We start from the raw sequence: 24355 nt of genomic DNA on the forward strand, positions 1-24355 counted from the left end.
TAAATCTGTTTTATATTGTTTATGATATCTAAACTCATTTTTCTGTTTCTTGCCCCAAACAGTGACACAGTGAATAGAATAAACTGAAGCTGTCACTTGGCACCTATAATTTTTAAAAATGAGTATGTGTGTGTGTGTTTGTGTGTGTTCCAAATCCTATTAGATGTGTACAGTAACTCTATTGTTATTCCTGGAAAAATATCTTTGCTTTGATGAATCTATGAGATTTCTAATATAACAACATTCTTAGCTGTTAAGACCCCTACTTAGAAGTTTGTTACATTAGAAAGTTTTTCTTTATTCATGTACAAATTATATGCAGCGGTGGCAAGATGCATATAATACCCTGCCCAGGTTACTAGCAAGGATATTGCACCAAAAGAACTTTCTAAGGTATGACAGCAAGTAATTGACAAATTTTGCATGTTTCGTATTCAAAACCACATGTCATGAAAATGGTCAGGCATGTGCCTGTCTATCTCTTTTTCTGATCATTTCATCTTCCTTTTAAGCAATAATATTTGAATTCTTTATTTCTGAAAGATCTTTTGTATTTGTCTGTATAAATTCACTTGGTATGAAATTGAATGCAAAACCAGAACTTCTGAGCATGTACTTTTACTGATATTTTTCTTTCATTAAAGTTTTTGAGGAAATGACAATTTGGTAAGATGTCAGATGCATCATAGCTACAAAAAGTATATCAGTACCTCATTATTTCTAAGAAAGCACCTCATTTGGGAGGTGGCAGTGATTTCAAAATTAATGGTGCCTGAGGTACTTGTGATCTTTTATATAAAGCTATACTCCCTTGGGCTTGGTTTTGAATTGGTTTTTCAAGTGTCCCTTGGGCTTTATGTCTGATCCTCTTTCAGAATCTACCCTTGGTGTCAGGGCAGCTGTCATATTTTCTGGATTGTAGTTTCTGTGAAAATGACACAGTGCTTGTGGATGTTAGAGTTTGATGAATAAATTTCTTTATAAGGATGACCACTGTAGAAACTTTTTAAATAGACTATGCTAAAATGAATAATAATCTGGGATATTGGAATATCAAATAATAGAACAATATAGTGATTACCTCCTAAAAGTGAGGCTAGATAAATTATATACATTGCATGTGTAAATATGCAAGAGGTTTGATGAAAAATGCTCAGGCATTAAACCTATCTCTACCAAAGATTGCAGTCTACTATGAATTGGTAGTAATTATAATTATCTCACCCTTGTCTGTATAGATTAGTCCCATCCAAAATGAAACTTGATAATGAATTCCTTTGATATCCGAGGTTCTTTTGGACTACCTGTATTCAGATTCATTTAGGTGGCATGTACAGGGAATGAGCATGATTCTTAATCCAAGTCAGACAAAGTAGAAGCTTATATATGTTTCAGAAGAATTGTTTCTAATCTGGTGTAATGTTGTCAGATTTCTCATTACACATAATATTGGCATCATGTGCTTGTCTGAGAAGTTCTGTGCTCTTTTTTTACAGTACAGGTGCCCTCTTTCCACATTAGATAGATTTTATAAAGAAAATGAAACATTTTTTAAGGATTATTTAATTTATGAACTAGTAACTAAAGCAGGTTGTGAAAATTTCTTGATTAGGAAGGAGAGATCTATCTATGGGTAACATGCCTCCATGTAGAAAGGCTTTCGAATACATAAATGAACAATAAAATATTCTGATACAATTATAAAGCATCACAATTATAACCAGAAGAGATAATTATTAAGCCTGGTGCTCTGTGCACAAGAAAAGCAAACTGACATTTATGTACAGTTGAGCCTTGAACAAAGTGTGTTTGAACTGCCTGAGTCCACTTCTTTAAGCAGGTTCCTGATCGTGTTCCTTCAGACTGGATGAGACCTCCCAACAGGGGTCCCCAGCCATCTCCTACAGATGCATTCAGGCTGGCAATAGGTCAATGCCCCATTGGGATGCAGCTTCCAGAGGAAGGGGCAGGCTGCCATCTTTGCTGTTTCTCAGCCTTCACTGGTGATACCTCCAGGTATGGGAATAACTGAGGAAACTAGAGTCTGGAGGGCACTCACAGAAAACCGCAGCAGTACTACAGAAGAGTAGCCAGACAGTTAAAAGTAAAACAAACAAAAATCATCAACAACAGCAACCCACAAAAACCCCATCCAAAGGTCAGCAACCTCAAAGATTGAAGGTGGATAAGCTGTCAAAGATGATAAAGAATCAATGCAAAAATACTGAAAACTCAAAAAACCAGAGTGACCCTTTTTCTCTAAATGACCAAAACACCTCTTCAACAAGGGCTCAAAACAGGGCTAAGGCTGAGATGGCTGAAATGACAGAAGTAGCCTTCACAATGTGGATAATAACAAACTTCACTGAGCTAGAGGAGCATGTTGTAACCCAATGCAAAGAAGTTAAAAATCCCGTTAAAACAACACAGGAGCTGACAGCCCAAATTGCCAGTTTAGAGAGGAACATAATTGACGTGTTGGGGCTGAAAAACATGCTACAAGAACTTCACAACACAATCACAAGTATTAATAGCAGAATAGACCAAACGAATCTCAGAGCTTGAAGACTGGCTTTCTGAATTAAGAGCACATGTACCCTTGAACTTAAACGTTGAAAATACAAAATAAAAATAATAAAGTGTGAAAATAAGAAAAGCAAACTGACACTAATGTGCAGTTGCGCCTTGAATAACGTGGGTTTGAACTTCATGAGTTGATTTATATGTGGATTTTCTTCTACCTCTGCCATCACTGAGACAGCAAGACTAACACCTCCTTTTTCTCAGCCTACTCAATGTGATGTTGAGTAAGATGAAGACTTTTATGTTGATCCACTTCTACTTAATACTACATATATTTTCTCTTCCTTATGACTTTTTTTTTTTTTTTTTTTTTTGAGATGGAGTCTTGCTCTATTGCCCAGGCTGGAGTGCAGTGGCACGATTTCGGCTCACCGCAAGCTCAAGCTCCATCTCCCGGGTTCACACCATTCTCCTGCCTCAGCCTCCCGAGTAGCTGGGACTACAGGCTCCCACCACCACGCCTGGCTATTTTTTTGTATTGTTAGCAGAGACGGGGTTTCACACTGTTAGCCAGGGTGGTCTCAATCTCCTGACCTCGTGATCGACCCACCTTGGCCTCCCAAAGTGCTGGGATTACAGGCATGAGCCACCGATGACTTCCTTAATAACATTTCCTTTTCTCTAGTTTGCTTCATTGTAAGAATACAATATATAATACATATTACATACAAAATCTGTGTTAACTGTTTATCAGTTCAGCTTTAGTCAACAGTAGGCTACTCGTAGTTACATTTTGGGAGGAGGCCAAAGTTATACATGGATTTTTAACTGCAGTAAGATGGTCAGTGCCACTAGCCTCTGCTTTTTTTAAGAGTTAACTGTATTGTGATTTGAGAGACACTGAATGATCTACCACTTCAAAATCAATTCTTCCATTGACCAAGAATAGTTCCCCAAATTCTCACAATGGCAATATTGTACTTAGTCTATGGAGTGTCAGCATTAACATGTAAACATATTAACTAGATAAAGTAAGATATTCACTCATTAATAACATTCATTGTCACATTAGCATTTAAGTGTTTATCAAGCAGAGTTAATTATTGCCATAGAGGGAGTAATTCCTGAGGAATATATGACCTGGGACAAGGATATTTTGGGATAAAAGAGATATATAAATCATGGATTATTTCTAGGGTAGACAGGTTAACAGCTTTTAGCAAGGAGACAGTGTGACCGGAGCAGGACGAGAAAGAGAAAAAGCATAGTTAGGAAATGAATTGAGAAACAGCAGGTAATTTGTACGTGTAGGGTTTTATAGGTTCTTTTAAGGATTTTGATTTTTCCTCTGAGATGGGGAGTGCTAGAGATTATTGAGCTAAGAAGTGACATGGAATAACCTAAGTTTTCATAACTAAAAATTGCCAAGATTGAAAGTAGTGATGCCTGTTAGTAGGCTATTGTGATAATCCATGTGAGAAACAGTGGTGGCTTGCTTTCAATAGGGCAGACTGGCATCTCATTTCCAGATGGGACATGTGTCTTGCTGATACATGCCTTGCTGAGCAGGGGAAGGGAACATGTAGACAGGCAAATGGGTGAGAGAAGAGGCTTTAGTGAAACAGCTTATGCTCTCATGGGTTGGTGTAGTAAGGATGCATGAGTTTTCTGTGGGTGAGTTGGTCACTGGAGAAGGTAGCTAAACCTGAACTGTCTTGCTGATACACCAATCCAACAGAATTACCCATTAACAGGTAGGTAAAGCATACTGTGAGCAGGTGGGAGTGGTGGAAAATATTGAACAGGAGGCAGATTTCTTCTATTATAAAACTGCACAGTATAGAGGCCTTTGTAGCAGTTTCCCCCAAAATTATGAATCCCATTTGATGCCTGACACTGAGAAGGGTATCCATGGCTAGTCAGCATTAGCCAGAAAAACAATGGCAATGAGCAAAGAGGGGATTATGACTGTGGGCAGTTGGGAAAAGATGTTTGTTCTTCCCTCACTATTTTCTTCCCAATCCCTCAACATTAGCAAGTTAGGCATTGAATAGAGAAAGGGAGGAGGAATTCCAAAACAAGATGATCAATTCCCTCACCCCTTAGTTCTGGAAGGAAAGGGGAGGTGCAAATGAAGCCCACTCCATATTCTCACTTCTCACAGTGGTTCCTGGGCCCATAAGCCTGTCCAGTCTGAAAGGTGGAGGTTAGTGGCTAGTGCAGGAAAAGGGATAATATTTACATTGAATATGGTCTTGGAATTTTAACTAGGTTAATCTATAACACCTGAAGGTGACTGCATATTTTTTTGAAGTAAGTCCAAGAGGCAGTAAGGGACCACAATGGGAATTTCCATGGAGTTAGGAGAGCAGTGATTAGAGAAAAATAAAGCTACTCAGTTCAAAATGCTTAGTAAACCAATTACACACAGAGGACTTAACAATGTGTAATTGACTTTATGTGTGTCATATTTAATCTTTATTATCAACTTGGTTTTACAAACACATAAAAAAATACTCCGAGACTTAGAGAGTTTAAGTAACGTGGTGTTCCATCTCGCATAGGTAACAAGTGGCAGAGGTGAGATTGAAACCCAGGCAGTATTATTTAGAACCATTATACTTAGTAGAGCAGTGGAATAGGAATTAAACATTCCACTGATGATAAGACATTTAATCCTGGACTAGGCACTTACGTTTTTGTTTATTAGTTTTCATATCTTCTGTATATGGAGAGTAAAATTTGCCTTATTACACTGGATGCATGTGGAAATAGAATGAGATGACAAATGGAAAATAATTTGATAAGTAAAGCATTATTATATTATCATCTGTGTATGTATAGTATCCCATTATGAAGCAAAATGGGGAGGCCAGATATTTCAGAAAATGGGGAGGTTTAATATCTTTTAACCTTTTCCTAAACCTCCACTCCCATCCTTGAAAGTTTATCTAATAAAATTTTTTCTTTCCTTGTGAGTTTACATCAACCAGCTGAAAATAGTAAATGACATAGAATGTGAATGCTGTGATGCATTATGAACCTAACAACAGCCCTATTCCCTTTGGGATTTTGTAAAGAGTGGCTATCTTTGAGCTCTCATTTTTAAATATGTCCCCCAAGTTTCTATTTCCCTTTGTATGCAGCTAATAGGGTCATAATTTGTCCAGACTTATTTACTATTAGTGATCTGTTCTCTTTCAATAAGGGGTTTCTTGGGATTTGCCAGTGATTCATTCATTGGGCCAACTCGTCAACTAAGGATGGAGAAGATAGAGATTTCTTGTATGTGCTCATTTTTTTCTTTCTTAATTTTAGTCTGCGGGAATACTGTTTATTGTGTCCCAGGTCTTCTAGTTTAACAGTAGAAGGAACTCTGTGATAAAGGCAATCTGATACTATAGTGGAGCTGTTGGAATTTCACCTAATTGAGACAATTTTTCTCAAGGAACACTCAATTAGTTTTGCCTACCGAGGGCTCAGATGGACACTCTAACCCTTATTAGCACTGATCCTCTTCCTTATAATATGGATCACTAATCACCAGGCGGCTATCTCAGAGCAAACCCATCCCTCCTTGTAAAATAACTCACAGGACATGTTCCAACATTGGCAGGCCAGGGTGTCATTGTTGTCTATAAAAGGACAATACATTCTAAGGGATAGTATGGGATGAACAACTCTAATTAATAAGCTGGAATAAATTAACCACCACATTTATTTTACAACATCAAACCTTGTTTTTATATTGATTTCGTCCCTCTTTTTAACTAGATTTTTCCTGTGGTGTGATTTAGTTATGCTCTAGTTCTCTACATTTATTTTTTCCAGGTAAGATTGCTTATAGTTGGTATAAATCCATAGTTTACTGGTTCTGGAATTCACTCATTCACTATAATCAACATTATTTTTTGCCTTCATCCTGGAGTCATGTTAATTCTTTCTGGATTATATTATCTGAAATTTTTATTAGAGAATATCCGTTGGTCATGAATCCTTTTGTTTGTCTGAAAATGTCTTTAACTGGCCCATATTAAGATTGTTTTACAATCTTAATCGTAATAATATAACTCTAACAATTATCTTACCTCAACAATTTTTAAATACTTTTGCACTATTTTCTAGCTATCATTGGTAGTGTTGTATAGTCCACCATCCATCTACTTTTTATTTTTGTGTGTATGTACATTGTCTTTTATTTCTGGCAGCTTTTAGTGTTTTTTTATTGACTTATTCTGCAGTTTCACTGTGGTAAGTCTTGGAGTAGATTTATTTTTTTTATCTTGAAGAAATATTGTTCTTGTATCTGAAGATTGATTTATGTAACAATTCTGGAATATTCACAGCTATTGTTTCTTCAAGTATTTTCTGTCCCTATTCTCTCATTTTTCTGTTTGTAACTACAGTGGATGTATATTAGATGTCCTTATGGTATCTTTCATGTTTCTTAACCTTTTATATTGATTTGCGTATGTTGAACCAGCCTTGCATCCCAGGGATGAAGCCCACTTGATCATGGTGGATAAGCTTTTTGATGTGCTGCTGGATTCGGTTTGGCAGTATTTTATTGAGGATTTTTGCATCAATGTTCATCAAGGATATTGGTCTGAAATTCTCTTTTTTGGTTATGTCTCTGCCAGGCTTTGGTATCAGGACGATGCTGGCTTCATAAAATGTGTTAGGGAGGATTCCCTCTTTTTCTATCGATTGGAATAGTTTCAGAAGGAATGGTACCAGTTCCTTCTTGTACCTCTGGTAGAATTCTGCTGTAAATCCATCAGGTCCTGGACTCTTTTTGGTTGGTAAGCTATTGATTATTGCCACAATTTCAGAACCTGTTATTGGTCTATTCAGAGATTCAACTTCTTCCTGGTTTAGTCTTGGGAGGGTGTATTTGTCGAGGAATTTATCCATTTCTTCTAGATTTTCTAGTTTATTTGCATAGAGGTGTTTGTAGTATTCTCTGATGGTAGATTGTATTTCTGTGGGATCAGTGGTGATATCCCCTTTTTCATTTTTTATTGCATCTATTTGATTCTTTTTTCTTCTTTGTTTTGCTAGCAGTCTATCAATTTTGTTGATCTTTTCAAAAAACCAGCTCCTGGATTCATTAATTTTTTGAAGGGTTTTTTGTGTCTCTCTTTCCTTCAGTTCTGCTCTGATTTTAGTTATTTCTAGCCTTCTGCTAGCTTTTGAATGTGTTTGCTCTTGCTTTTCTAGTTCTTTTAATTGTGATGTTAGGGTGTCAATTTTGGATCTTTCCTGCTTTCTCTTGTGGGCATTTAGTGCTATAAATTTCCCTCTACACACTGCTTTGAATGTGTCCCAGAGCTTGTGGTATGTTGTGTCTTTGTTCTCGTTGGTTTCAAAGAACATCTTTATTTCTGCCTTCATTTCATTATGTACCCAATAGTCATTCAGCAGCAGATTGTTCAGTTTCCATGTAGTTGAGTGGTTTTGAGTGAGTTTCTTAATCTTGAGTTCTAGTTTGATTGCACTGTTGTCTGAGAGACAGTTTGTTATAATTTCTGTTCTTTTACATTTGCTGAGGAGAGCTTTACTTCCAACTATGTGGTCAATTTTGGAATAGGTGTGGTGTGGTGCTGAAAAAAATGTATATTCTGTTAATTTGGGGTAGAGAGTTCTGTAGATGTCTATTAGGTCTGCTTGGTGCAGAGCTGAGTTCAATTCCTGGATATCCTTGTGAACTTTCTGTCTCGTTGATCTGTCTAATGTTGACAGTGGGGTGTTAAAATCTCCCATTATTATTGTGTGGGAGTTTAAGTCCCTTTGTAGGTCACTCAGGACTTGCTTTATGAATCTGGGTGCTCCTGTGTTGGGTGCATATATATTTAGGATAGTTAGCTCTTCTTGTTGAATTGATCCCTTTACCATTATGTAATGGCCTTCTTTGTCTCTTTTGATCTTTGTTGGTTTAAAGTCTATTTTATCAGAGACTAAGATTGCAACCCCTGCCTTTTTTTGTTTTCCATTTGCCTGATAGATCTTCCTCCATCCCTTTAGTTTGAGTCTATGTGTGTCTCTGCATGTGAGATGGGTTTCCTGAATACAGCACACTGATGGGTCTTGACTCCTTATCCAGTTTGCCAGTCTGTGTCTTTTAATTGGAGGATTTAGCCCATTTACATTTAAAGTTAATATTGTTATGTGTGAATCTGATCCTGTCATTATGATGTTAGTTGGTTGTTTTGCTCGTTAGTTGATGCAGTTTCTTCCTAGCCTCGATGGTCTTTACAATTTGGCATGTTTTTGCAGTGGCTGGTACTGCTTGTTCCTTTCCATGTTTAGTGCTTCCTTCAGGAGCTCTTGTATGGCAGGCCTGGTGGTGACAAAATCACTCAGCGTTTGCTTGTCTGTAAAGTATTTTATTTCTCCTTCACTTATGAAGCTTGGTTTGGCTGGATATGAAATTCTGGGTTGAAAATTCTTTTCTTTAAGAATGTTGAATATTGGCCCCCACTCTCTTCTGGCTTGTAGAGTTTCTGCTGAGAGATCAGCTGTTAGTCTGATGGGCTTCCCTTTGTGGGTAACCCGACCTTTCTCTCTGGCTGCCCTTAACATTTTTTCCTTCATTTCAACGTTGGTGAATCTGACAATTATGTGTCTTGGAGTTGCTCTTCTCAAGGAGTATCTTTGTGGCGTTCTCTGTATTTCCTGAATCTGAATGTTGGCCTGCCTTGCTAGATTGGGGAAGTTCTCCTGGATAATATCCTGCAGAGTGTTTTCCAACTTGGTTCCATTCTCCCCGTCATTTTCAGGTACACCAATCAGACGTAGGTTTGGTCTTTTCACATAGTCCCAAATTTCTTGGAGGCTTTGTTCATTTGTTTTTATTCTTTTTTCTCTAAACTTCCCTTCTCACTTCATTTCATTCATTTCATCTTCCATCACTGATACCCTTTCTTCCAGTTGATTGCATTGGCTACCGAGGCTTCTGCAATTTTTGCGTAGTTCTCAAAACTTGGCTTTCAGCTCCATCAGCTCCTTTAAGCCCTTCTCTCCATTGGTTATTCTAGTTATCCATTTGTCTAATTTTTTTTCAAAGCTTTTAACTTCTTTGCTATTGTTTTGAATTTCCTCCCATAGCTCAGAGTAGTTTGATTGTCTGAAGCCTTCTTCTTTCAACTCGTCAAAGTCATTCTCCATCCAGCTTTGTTCCATTGCTGGTGAGGAACTGCGTTCCTTTGGAGGAGGAGAGGTGCTCTGCTTTTTAGAGTTTCCAGTTTTTCTGCTCTGTTTTTTTCCCCATCTTTGTGGTTTTATCTACTTTTGGTCTTTGATGATGGTGATGTACAGATGGGTTTTTGGTGTGGATGTCCTTTCTGTTTGTTAGTTTTCCTTCTACCAGACAGGACCCTCAGCTGCAGGTCTGTTGGAGTTTGCTAGAGGTCCACTCCAGACCCCGTTTGGCTAGGTGTCAGCAGCGGTGGCTGCAGAACAGCAGATTTTCGTGAGACCACAAATTCAGCTGTCTGATAGTTCCTCTGGAAGTTTTGTCTCAGAGGAGTACCCGGCCGAGTGAGGTGTCAGTCTGTCCCTACTGGGGGGTGCCTCCCAGTTAGGCTGCTCGGGGGTGAGGGACCCACTTTAGGAGGCAGTCTGTCCGTTCTCAGATTTCCAGCTGCATGCTGGGAGAACCACTATCTTCAAAGCTGTCAGTCAGACAGGGACATTTAAGTCTGCAGAGGTTCCTGCTGAATTTTTGTTTGTCTGTGCCCTGCCCCCAGAGGTGGAGCCTACAGAGGCAGGCAGGCCTCCTTGAGCTGTGGTGGGCTCCACCCATTTCGAGCTTCCTGGCTGCTTTGTTTACCTAAGCAAGCCTGGGCAATGGTGGGCGCCCCTCCCCCAGCCTCGGTGCCGCCTTGCAGTTTGATCTCAGACTGCTGTGCTAGCAATCATCAAGACTCTGTGGGCATAGGACCCTCCGAGCCAGGTGTGGGACACAATCTCCTGGTGTGCCGTTTTCCAGGCCCGTTGTAAAAGCGCAGTATTAGGGTGGGACGGACCCGATCTTCCAGGTGCCATCTGTTACCCCTTTCTTTGACTAGGAAAGGGAACTCCCTGACCCCTTGCGCTTGCCGAGTGAGGCAATGCCTCGCCCTGCTTCGGCTCGCACACAGTGCGCTTCACTGACTGTCCTGCCCCCACTGTTTGGCACTCCCTAGTGAGATGAACCCGGTACCTCAAACGGAAATGCAGAAATCACCTGTCTTCTATGTTGCTCAGGCTGGGAATTGTAGACCGGAGCTGTTCCTATTCGGCCATCTTCGCTCTACCCCCTGCTTGCAGGCTTTTGATCCTAGTGCCTAGCTTTCTTGTGTTTCTATACTTTTTGGTGGTAAATCCATGATAATGAAACCGTATTTATGGGAATTCTGATGTCTATGTTCAAAGTAAATTCCTCAAGGACTTTAATTTGTTTTTATCAAACACTTAGGTTTTGCATTAACTCAGTACTACTTAAAATAAATGTCCCACTTAGATTTTTTTTTTTTTCATTTGAGAGAGAATACAGATTGAGACTCTAACCCCCTGAGAGGACTTTATCTTGTTAGATTCTCAGGGGGAGATTTTTTTTTTTTTTCTGGCTTACATCAAGATTGAGACAGGAAGGTATCCTTGCTGTTTGCCTCTTTGGAATGGGCTATTCTATGGTTTACTCTTTTGCAGAAGATGTAACTCTTTGAGGTCCTGGTTTTGTTCCGGGGTCAGTTATTGGACTTCTGCCTTTGAGCACCCTGGGCTTTGCCATTCATGCCCTCTGCCTTGCATAGGCATCAAAGTAGACAGTCTCAAGATGAACAGGAATCAGCATATGTCTTCATAGTAACTGAGACTTTAGTCTTCTCTTCTTTAGTAAGTTAGCTCTCTGAAGGTTCTTATACTTTCTTTTTAGTTCATAGAAATGTGTGTTTTTAACCAGTACTTTTAGTCATTTTGTAGCAAGAAGGTTTTTTAGTATTTGTGGTGTTCATTTTATGAATGAACACACAAACGAATATTGTCAAATCTATAGGTATTTACTCTGAGAAATATGAAATTAATCTCATAACCTCTCTCCTCATGAGTTTTTCTAATTTATCTGGGAAGGAGTTATGAGTAACCAGAGACTATTCTGAAGTCACGTAATAGAATACTGAATTTGAATTTAAATGCTAAGAGAAATTTCATTGTGGATTGGAGAAACCAAAAATAAATTCTTGGAGTAGTTTTAAAGAATTTGGATAGGCAGAAAAGAGAATGCTTCCTTCCATCTTGTAGAGAGAATTTCATATATTAAACATATTGAGTAATTCTCTGGTTCTAATCTACTAGATTACTATAAGACATAAAGAAAGATAAATGTATTACTGATGTCTGTGCCATAAGAAACATTGAGAAATAACATCTGAGTATTTTATCTACAGGCTAGAGAGAGCATGTAGTTGCATTAATTATTTTCACTTTTAGACAGTATAGCTAAAACAGTTCTGATATGGTTTGGCTCTGTGTCCCCACCAAAACCTCATGTCGAATTGTAATCCCCACATGTTGATGGAGGGGCCTGGTAGGAGGTGATTGAATCATGGGGGCAGACTTCTTCCTTGCTGTTCTTGTGATAGAGCTTTCAGGAGATCTGATTGTTTGAAAATGTGTAGCCCTTCCCTTGCTCTCTCTCCTGCTCCACCATGGTAAGCTTGCTTCCCCTTCGTCTTCTATCATGGTAGTAATTTTCCTGAGGTCTCCCAGCCATGCTTCCCGTACAGCCTGCAGAACTGTGAGTCAATTAAACCTCTTTTCTTCATAAATAATGCAGTCTCAGGAAGTTCTTTACAGCAGTGTGAGAATGGACTAATGCAACATCTATGGCAATATTATAGAATTATCTATTTAGAGACAGGGTCTCGGTCTGTAGTTCAGGCTGGAGTGTAGTGGCATGATAATAGCTCACTGCACTCTCAAACTCCTGGTCTCAAGTGATCCTGCTGCCTTAGCATCCTGAGTAATTTGGACTACAGTCATGCACCACCACACCTGGCTAGTATCATATGTTTAATATATGAAATATTAAGAGATTATATGTGTGTGCATCTGATTAGATTAGGAGCCATGTATAAAAATAATTTTGAATATCTGTATTGTTTTGTATGGTCTCTTCTATTAGTGGAGAGAGAAACACATGTTATTTTTAAAAGCCATGTTTTGTATTCTTAATAAAGAGAAAGACATCACCATAGACATTTTAAAATCCAGGCAATTTTAGCTGATCAGATATTTCAGTGAAACTTCTCGATATACATTTACTTGAAGTGCCCACAATGCAAGCTGGTTAGTTTTAAGGAAATTCAATTAACATTATTTAAAAATCTCATTTTAGTGATAGAACTAATGGTTAATTATACAAATTTTAGAAAATATAGATAAGCAAAAAAAGAGAAATAAATCATTGTGTAATACAATTATATACATAGGAAAATTAATAATAACACTTTGGTTTATATCCTTATAGTACACTTTAAAAATAGTTATACAACCGACACTTAAAAATTTTTTTTAAATATTCAAAAATAAAATCTTGGCATATTCAATAAAATCACATATTAATTTTGAATATAAAAATATTCAAAAATAAAATTAATGGAAATTAATTTTTTCATTAATATTAAATGACATTTAATATTATTCACCATTATTATTTTTAGTGGTTGTATAATATCTTTTTGCATAAATGCTCCATAGATTTTTAAGCAGTCCTCACTTTCTGATATATAGGTAGTTCTAAAGTGTTCACTCCTATAAACAATACTGCAAAAAACTTCCATATAGCATGATCTTTGAAAGTAGCAGTAATAATTTCCTTAGTATAACCTCTTCCAAATAAGGTTGATATATCCCACATTATGCACTTAATGTTTTGATACCTATTGCCAAATTGCCCTCAAGATCGATTGCACCAGTCTATAATATACTCATTGCCAGTGTCTAAGATTGCCCATTTTTTTTAGATACTCAAAAACACTAGGAATTTTAATAATACAGAAAAGATTCCAGTCATTTGGTAAGTGAAAGATTGTAATTTATTCTTAAATTCTTTGATTCATATGATTTATAATGAGATAAAATATCTGAAAATTATTATTGGCCTTTTGTAATTTTTTAATTCCCTGTTTTAGTCCTAGCTATTAGCTTCTTTTCTTTTAGTTCCTGTAGTTGATCCCAGATGGATAAGCCAGTAATCACTGAGGAGATCAAAAGATTAGAAAAAGCTATGGAGCTGAAATCTATAAACTAGTTTCCTGAGTTGATTAATTAATTTATTCAAAACATATTTACTGGGTGCTTGCTATCTGCTAGGCACTCTTCTAGATGTTGTGGAAGACAAAGTTTGTGTCCACCAAGAATAAATCAAACACAGAATATAAGCACTTACTTCTAAATTATAAGTGCTAAGAAAAAAAATAAAGCAAGCTGTAAGACAGAGTTATGAAGGGTATAGTGGTGGCTATTTTAGTTAGGGTAGTCAAGGACAATGGGTACAGATAACATATCTAAGCATAGACCTGAATGAATGTAGGAAGCAAGGCATCTATATGACTTTCTGGGGAAAGAATATTCCAGGCAGAGAAAACAAGTACAAAAGTCCACTGTGTTTTAAGGATTATTCAAATCAGTTCACTTAGTTGTTCATGAAGGTATAGCATTATTTCCTCTTCAATCCATCTATAGCTGTTCTTTCCAGTCAGCTTAGTTTTAAGACTAGTGGATGGAAATATCAGCTAACTCTTTCTAAACAAACTTGCAAGATAATTAGAATTTTAAGAAAATGCAAGGGAAATGACTTTTAAGTTAATTTTAGTATAATGGTGATAGTTTTACTTATGCAGTTTTGAGTAACACATAATTACCAGGATGTGATTTCTGTAAAAGTGCTGAGTAATCAAGAGCTGTTTATTGCTTTATAAACTCTCAAATGATGGAAATTATTTCTTTTAATAAAAAATGAGGATGTATAATGGCCTATAAAAAGAGGTTAATATGAGCTAGAGCACAATTCAAATTTATTCTTCAGAATTGATGGTAATAGTTTTATTTCAAAGAGAAGTGGACAATATGACATTCCAGTGACAGAAGCACGTTGATATTATGGAAGATTTACAGAAAATGTCATCACTGGGATTAGTCAATGTGCTGTGGTGTTAACTGCACACTGGATACAGATGGTACTGAGCTTCCATATACAGCACAGTTTGCAGTTTGAATTTCAGGGTGTTTAGAGGCTATCCTTTTTTTTTTTTTTTTAATCTGATTCTGTTCAGAAGGATGTTCATGTCCAATATTTATACCATTTCATTATTCTCTATCAGATTTTTCTTTTTTCAGCTTTTATTTTAGAACCAAGGGGTACACGTGCAGGTTTATATCCTGGGTATATTGTGTGATGCTGAGGTTTGGAGTTCGAATGAATCCATCACCCAGGTAGTGATCATAGTAACTGATAGTAGGTTATCAGCCATTGCCCACCTCCCTTTCTCTCCCCATGATTAATTCCAAGTGTCATTGTTCCCATCTTTGTGTCCATGTGTACCCAATATTTGGCTTCCACTTAGAAGTGATAACATGCAGCATTTAGTTTTCTGTTTCCACATTAGTTTGATTACAATAATGGCCAGCAGCCACATCCATGTTGCTGTAAAGGACACAATTTCATTCGTGTTTATGGCTGTGTGGTATTCCATGGTGTGTATGTACCACATTTTCCTTATCTTGTCCACCATTGATGGGCACCTGGGTTGATTCTGTGTCTTTGCTATTGTGAATAGTGCTGCAGTGAACATACGGGTACATGTGTCTTTTTGGTAGAATGATTTATTTCCCCTTGCGTATATACCAGTAATAGGATTTCTGAGTCAAATGGTATTTCAACTACAAATAATAGTTCTTTGAGGAATCTCCAAACAGCTTTTCATAGTGGCTGGACTAACTTACATTGCCAAAAACAGTGTATGAGTGTTTGCTTTTCTGTGCAGCCTCACCAACATCTGTTATTTTTTGACTTTTTAACAAAAGACATTTGTTAAATGACTCATGTGAGATGGTATCTCATTAGGATTTTGATTTATGTTTCTCTGGGGATTAGTGATGATGATCACTTTTTTATATGTTTGTTGGCCGCTTATATGACTTCTTTTGAGAAGTGTCTTTTTATGTCATTTGCCCATTTTTTAATGGGGTTGTTTTTTATTTATTAAGTTCTTTATAGATTCTGAATATTAGATTCTTTTGCTATTTGCAAACTTTGCTGGATGCATAGTTTGCAAATATCTTCTCCCATTTTGTAGGTTGTCTGCTTACTCCCTTTCTAACTAAGCATCTCCAGTTTGAAATTCATTTTAGAACTCTTTTTCTTTAGTCTTAGATGATAGCCTTGAAATATACTTTGAAACTTTTTCTCCCTTTTTCATTATACACTACCTTGCACCATGCACACTCATCTAATTATATGGTTGCTTAGGAATTCCAGGGGCTAATCTTGGAACAAACCAGAAACAGAGTCCCTGTGGAGTCCTCCCACTTAAGGGGAGTCAAAATTAGTCCACCACCATCAGGCTAAAGTCAAGAAAACACCAACAAGACCTCTGGACAAGTAATTACCCAAGATAACCATCAGAACGAGAGACACAGACCTTGCACTCTGTTCCACTCCTGCCTATCTCTTATACCAAGGTTCTCTTTAAAAACCCTGTAATAAAATTTAAAACTTAAGATGATACTTTAGAAGGGTGGTTCACCATCTTCTGGTTTGCTGGCTCTCCAATTAAAGCTTGCTTCTCCTCCCACCAAACGATGCGTCTCATGTTTGGCTTTTGAGTGGCCTTGATAGTTTCTCTTGCTGTACAGAAACTTTTTAATTAGGTCCCACTTGTAAATTTTTGTTTTGTTGCAATTACTTTGGGTGACTTAGCTATAAATTATTTGCCAAGGCTGGTATTGACAAAGATACTTCATTCCTAGGATTTCTTCTAGGATTTTTATAGTTTGAGGCCTTACATTTAAATATTTAATCCATCTTGAGTGAATTCCTTTTAATGATGATAGGTAGTGGTTCAGTTTCATTCTTCTGGAAACCCACAGCCAACATTACACTGAACAGGCAGAAGCACTCCCCTTGATAACTGGAACAAGACAAGGATGTCCACTGTCACCACTCCCATACAACATAGTAATGGAAGTCCTAGTCAGAGCAATCAGGCAGGAGAAAAATAAAATGCATTCAAATAGCAAAGGAAGATGTCAAACTATCTCTCTTTGCTGACAATATGCTTCTATACTTAGAAAACCCTAATTACTCTGCTAACAGGCTCCTAGAAGTGATAAACCACTTCAGTAAAGTTTCAAGATACAAAATCAATGTACAAAAATTAATAGCATTTCTATAAACCAATTAACATTCAAGCTGAGAACCAAATCAATAATGCAATCCCATTTATAATGGCCACAATAACAATAAAATACCTAGGAATACAGCTAACCAAGGAGGTGAAAATTATCTACAAAAAGAAGTACAAAACTGCTGAAATAAATCAGAGATGACACACATAAATGGAAAAACATCATGCTCATGGATTGGAGGAATCAATATTGTCAAAACAGCCATACTGTGCAAAGCAAAGTACATATTCAAGATTATTTCTATGAAACTACTAATGTCATTTTTCACAGATAGAAAACAACTATTCTAAAATTAATATGGAACCAAAAAGCCTGAATAGCCAGAACAATACTAAGAAGAAGAAGAAAAAAACTGGAGGCATCACATTACCTGACAACAAACTATACTAAAAGGCTACAGTAACCAAAACAACATGGTACTGGTACAAAAACAGACACATAGACCAATTGAACAGAACAGAGAACCCAGAAATAAAGCTGCACACATACAACCATCTGATCTTTGACAAAGTCAACAAAAATAAGCAATGGAGAAAGCACTTCCTATTCAGTAAATGGTGCTGGGATAACTGGCTAGCCATATGCAGAAGAATGATACTGGACACCTACCTATCACCATTATTCTGTATCTTTTAAATCTTGTGTTCTTAGCTTGTTCCATATTTTGCCTGTTTTGCTTTGAAGTGTTTCAGCTTTCTGTACTTCTGTATGCTTTCTCTTCATTAAGTCTAAAATTTGCTTAAGGGTTAGGAGTACATAAACCCAGATAATTTATAGTACTACTTTGTTATGTCTTTTAACTAATCTGAAACAAGGCTGCTCCATCAACCGGTAATACTTATGCTAAACAAATTAAAGAATAAATAGAAAGTGGTAAGCTCAGGTATTTTTCTTGGAGCTTGTTCATAATGGAATAGAAATATATATTGGCAAGTATGCTGAGGAGTCAATATTGCAAAGTGGAAAAAAGCACAGATTTCAAAGTCAGTGATTTTAGTTCAAATCCAGTCATTGCCATTTTAAAGCTTTATACCTGAAGCAAGTATAATCAGTTAGGATTCATTTAGCTGCCAGTGACAGGCAGCCACTTCAAAAATGGTTTACATAAAATGATAATTTATTGCATTATTTATTTCTGTTCATAAAATTATATATATTTAAGATGTACAACATCGTGTTTTGATATACATGCACATAAGGATGATTATTATAGTCAAGCAAATGAACATATTTCCTCACATAGTTACCTTTTTATCCTGCTAGCTTCTGAAAACTATTCTTTTAGAGCATTTCCAGTATATAATACAGTGTTATTAACTATAGTGATCATGCTGTATACTAGATCTTTAGACTTATGCATCCTACATAACTTCAACTTTGTACCCTTTGATCAACATCTCCCCATTTTCCCCACCTCCCTGCCTCTGGTAACCACTCTTCTATTCTGTTTCTATGTATTTGATACTTTCAGATTTTACATATGTAAGTGAAACCATGCAGTATTTGTCTTTCTATGTCTGTCATAGTTCACTTAGAAAAATGTCCTACATTTTAATCCGTGTTGAGGTAAATGGCAGGATTTCCTTCTTTTTTAAGACTGAGTAATATTCTACTGTGCACATATGTGTGTATATACATTTATGTAAAAATTTTTAACCAATCATTTGTTGATGGACACTTAGGTTATTTTCACATCTCATCTATTGTGAACAATGCTGCAGTAAACATGAAAGCACAGATAGTCATTCAAGGTACTGATTGCGTTGATTTTGGATATACCTGGAAGTGGCATTGCTAGATCACATAGTTTTGTTGTTGTTGTTGTTTTTTATTTGAGGTACTCTCATTCTGTGTTCCATAAAGGCTGTACCAATTTACATTTCTACCAACAGTGTACAAGGGTTGCCTTTTCTCCACACCCTTGCCAACATTTGTTATATTTTGTGATTTGATAATATCTCTCCTGACTTGGGTGAGATGATATTGCACTGTGGCTTTGATTTTCACTTCCCTGGTGATTAATAATGGTTAACAGCCTTATATATAACTGTTGGCAATCCGTATGTCCTCTGTAGAAAAAAATGACTATTTAGATCTGTTGTCCATTGTTTATTTGCTCTGATTAGTTTTTTAGTTTTTAATTTTTGTGAGTACATAATAGGTGTGTATATTTATAATCTATACATGAGGTGTTTTGATACAGGCATCCAATGCATAATAAACACATCAGGGTAAATGGGATATCCATCACCACCTCAAGTATTTATCCTGTGTTACAAACAATCCAGTTATACTCTTTTAGTTGTTTTTAAATGTGCCTTTAAGTTACTTTTGATGATAGTCACTCTGTTATGCTAGCAACCACTAGGCCCTATTCATTCTTTCTAATTATATTTTGTACCCGTTAACCATCCCAACTTCCCCAGCAACACTCCACTACCATTCCCAGCCTCTGGGAACCATCCTTTTACTCTCTATCTCCATGAGTTCAATTGTTTTGATTTCTAGCTTCCACAAATAAATGAGAACATGCGAAGTTTCTCTATGTTTGTATTATTTCACTTAACAAAGTGATATCAAGTTTCATCCATGTTGTTGCAAATGATAGGATCTGATTCTTTCTTATAGCTGAATACATTTGTCCAGACCAATATCCATTGTGTATATATACCACATTTTTTATTTTTCTCTCTTTTAAAAATTATTTTTAATTTTTGTGAGTAAATAGGTGTATATATTTATGGGTTACATGAGGTGTCTTGATACAGGCATACAATACATAATAGACACATTATGGAAAATGGGATATATATCCTTTCAAGTCTTTATCCTTTCCATTACAAACAATCCACTTACGCCCTTTCAGTTATTTTAAAATGTATACTTACATTATGATTGACTATAGTCACTCTTTTGTGCTATCAAATATTAAGTATTCATTCTTTCTATTTTCGTTGTACCCATTAACCATCCCCACCTCCCCTCATCCCTCTACTACACTTCCCAGCCCCTGATAACCATCTTGCTACTCTCTATCTTCATGAGTTCAATTGTTTTGATTTTTTAGATCCCACAAATAAGTGAGAACATGCAATGTTTCTCTTTCTGTGCCTGGCTTATTTCACTTAATATAATGATCTCCAGTTCCATCCACGTTGTTGCAAATGGCAGGATCTCATTGTTTTTGTGGGCAAACAGTACTCCATTGCGTATAAGTAAAACTTTTTTTATCCATTTTTCTGTTGATGGACACTTAGGTTGCTTCCAAATCTTGGCTATTGTGAACAGTGCTGCAACAAACACGGGAGTGTAAGCACCTCTTCAATGTACTGATTTCCTTTGTTTTGGACATGTGCCCAGCAGTGGGATTACTGGATTATATAGTAGTTCTATTTTTAGGTTTTGAGGAACCTCCAAACTGTTCTCCGTAGTTGTGGTACTAATTTACATTCCCGACAACAGTGAGAGAGGGTTCCGTTTTCTCTACATTCTCACCAGCATTTGTTATTGCCTGTCTTTTGGATATAATCCATTTTAACTGGGGTGAGATAATATATCATTGTAGTTTTGATTTGCATTTCTCTGATCAATGATGTTGAGCACCTTTTCATATGCCTGTTAGCGATTTGTATGTCTTTTGAGAAATGTCTATTCAAATATTTTGTCCATTTCTTAATTGAGTTATTAGAACTTTTCCTATAGTTTTGTTTGAGCTCCTTATATATTCTGGTTATTAATCCCTTGTCAGATGTGTAATTTGCAAATCTTTTCTCACCTTCCTTTGGTTATCTCTTCACTTTGTTGATTGTTTCCTTTTCTGTACAGAAGCATTTTAACTTGATGTAATCCAATTTGTTCATTTTTGCTTTTCGTTGATTGACTGTTCTTGTTGGGCATTACTCAAGAAATATTTGCCCAGACCAATGTCCTGGAGATGTTCCCTAATGTTTTCTTGTAGTAATTTCACAGGTTAGGGTCTTAGATTTAAGTTTTTAACCCATTTTGATTTGATTTTTGTTTATGGCTAGAGGTAGGGGTCTAGTTTCATTTTCCTGTATATGGATATCCAGTTTTCCCAGCAACATTTATTGAAGAGACCGTCTTTCCCCCAGTGTATATTCTTTGCCCCTTTATTGAAGATGAGTTCCCTATAGGTATGTGGACTTGTTTCTGGGTTCTTTATTCTACTGTATTGGTTGACGTGTCTGTTTTTAAGCTAGTAGTAACAAGCTGTTTTGGTTACTATAGCTCTGTAGTATTATTTGAGGTCAGATAATATGATTCCTCCAGTTTTGTTCTTTTTGTTTATGATAACCTTGGCTATTATGGGCCTTTTGTGGCTTCATATAAATTTTATAATTGCTTTTTAAAAAAATTTATGTAAAGAATATCATTAATGTTTTGATAAGGATTGCGTTAAATCTTTAGATTGCTTTGGGAAGTATAGACATTTTAACAATATTTATTTTTCCAATCCATGAACACGGAATATCTTTCTATTTTTTGTCTTCTTCAATTTCTAGCATCAGTATTTTACACTATTTTTTTGTAGAGATCTTTAACTTACTTGCTAAATTTAATTTTGAGGTATTATATTTGTACCTACTGTAAATGGGATTGTATTGATTTCTTTTTCAGGTTGTTTGTTGCTGGTTTATAGAAATGCTACTGATTTTTGTATATTGGTTTTATATCCTGGCACTTTACTGAATTTATCAGTTCCAATAGTTTTCTTGTGGATTCTTCAGGTTTTTTTTTTTTTTCAAATATAAGATTGTATCATCTGCAAACAGACAACTTGACTTCTTTTCCAATTTGGATGCCGTTTATTTCTTTCACTTGTCTAATTGCTCTAGCTAGGGCTTCCAGTGCCCTGTTGAATAACAGTGGGAATGTGGGCATCCTCCCGAACCATAGCTAAAAGGCCTTCAGTATTTTCCCATTCAGTAGACTAGCTATGGGTCTCTCATATGTGCCTTTTATTATGTTGAGATATTGTATTTCTTCTATACTCAGTTTTTAGATGTTGAATTTTATCAAATGCTTTTTCAGAATCCATTGAAATGATCATTTGGTTTTTCTTTTTCACTCTGTTTATATGATTTATCACATTGGTTGATTTGCGTATGTTGAATCAACCTTGCCTCCCGGGAATATATCCCACTTGCGTCATGATGAATGATCTTTGTAATGTGTTCTTGAATTCAGTTTGCTAGTATTTTGTTGAGGATTTTTGCATCAATATTCATCAGTTGTATTGGCCTGTAGTTTTCTCTTTTTTGATATGTCTTTTGCTGATTTTGAATTTCAGAATAGTATACCCAAATAAAATGAGAACTCTTATTCATAGGATAATTGTCACTTTTCTATAACCAGCTAAACTAATACCAGAGTTTGAATGCTATAGACCCTCCTACACATCCTTTTGTTGCCTACACAGTCTCTTGTAGCCTCTCTTAACCCATTTTTTTTGTTGCTATAAAGGAATACATGAGTGAGTAATTTATAAAAGAAGAGGTTTATTTGTCTCACAGTTCTGCAGGTTGTACAAGAAGTATGGCACTAGCATCTGCTTCTGGTGAGGGCTTCAGGCTGCCTGCAGTCATGGCAGAAGTGGAAGGGTAGTAGGTATCGTGGCAAGAGAGAGGGAGAGAGAGGAGGAAGTGCCAGACCCTTTGTAACAATCAGTTCTCACAGGAACCATAGAGCAAGAACTCACTCATTACTTTGAGAATGGCATCCCCATGATCCAGATATCCCCAATAAGGCCCCACCTCCAACACTGAGGATCAAATTTCAACATGAGATTTGGAGGGAACAAATATTAGAACTATATCTTTGCCTTCCTTTCACAGCCATAGGTGTGAAAATGAACAAGCTCTACAAAGGAAGGCAAAGATCTACTTTACATGCTAATGGAATTGTGGGTGTATAGTTGGCTCAGTGAAAATGTGTGCTACTTTCATTCATTGAACTCACTGCTTTTCAACATACTCCATATTTTCATGTGTGTCTTTATTGCCTATCACCCTAACTGGAATGTTGTGTGGTCAGATATGTTTTTCTGAATAATTGATTGCAAGATCTTCAACCTCTGAAATAGTGCCTGGTATATAATAGGCAGCCAATGAATATTTTCACTGAATTATAATTCAGTGATTATTATGTACCAATACTCAGGTTGTGGGAAGGACTCTGTGGAAAGATGTCCAACAGTGGTGATTGTGCTGAAGCTTGGTAAAGAAGTCAATGCCAGAGATAAAGATATAGGGGTTAACTTTATAGAGATAAGACTGAAGGCACAAGACTGAAAATGACAAACTTATGCATCCCCTAGCATTGTCTAGTATGTTTAAACTTTAACAAATGAATGCATCATAGCACATAAAATCCTCTGCAAAGAAAAGAGTTTTTGTAGACCCAACATAGATACTTGACTAATCTTTGTAGAGTAGAGCTGTTATCATTGACCCATCTTCCCTTGAAATGTCTTTTTTCTCGTTGCTGTTGGAAATGTTTTTTTTCCATTCTTATTGTCTCAAAAGTATACAGTAAACTTTTTCAGAGAACATGGAAAGTTTGCTTACATATTCTAGTGTTATGATGTTTAAAATCTTGTCAGTTATAACCTTAATACCGTAAATGTTTATGGATACAGCCCATATAAACCAAAACCTTTTGGGATCCTCAATAAATTTTTAGAGTATAAACGACTCCTGAGACCAGAAAATTTGAGAACTGCTGCCATTTGGCTCATAATGCTTCTACCTTCTATTCTCCTCCACTCCTTCCTTCCTTAGACTTTACTGTCAAGTGTTTCTAATCTATTGGAATTTCTCTGAACCTTCCTTAATTTATTATATTGCTTCAGGTACCTGCATATATGTTTTGCTTTCTTCTTGGAATGCCCCTTTTCACTTTCTTTACTCGTTAAACTTCTGTTCATTCTTAAAAGCTTAATTCTGGAATTGCCTGTTCTATGGTGCTTTCCTAGAACTTTCCTGGCAGACTTAGGTGCTCTGTCCATGATGCTAAGATAGCCTCTCCTGCATTCTTCAATGATAGTATGTATGATATTTTATTGGAATGACTTTTTGTATATGTGTTAGTATCCCAAGAAAATTCTTTGAGGATATGAACTATGTTTTTAAAGAATGTTTTCCCCAAAGAACAGCATATTGCTTTCCATATAGCCAGTGCACAATAAACACTTATTGAATTTATAATAAAAAACATATCTAATATTTATGGAGCACTTATTTGCAGGTATCATTCTGTGTACTCTAATATCGTATGTATCTCAATCCTTACCTCATGAGGTAAGTACAGTTTTCATGTAAAGGAATAATAACATGATATATAACAAGGCTCAATAAATGTT

This window comes from Nomascus leucogenys, chromosome X (genome assembly GCF_006542625.1).
Source record: "Nomascus leucogenys isolate Asia chromosome X, Asia_NLE_v1, whole genome shotgun sequence".
Taxonomy (NCBI): domain Eukaryota; kingdom Metazoa; phylum Chordata; class Mammalia; order Primates; family Hylobatidae; genus Nomascus; species Nomascus leucogenys.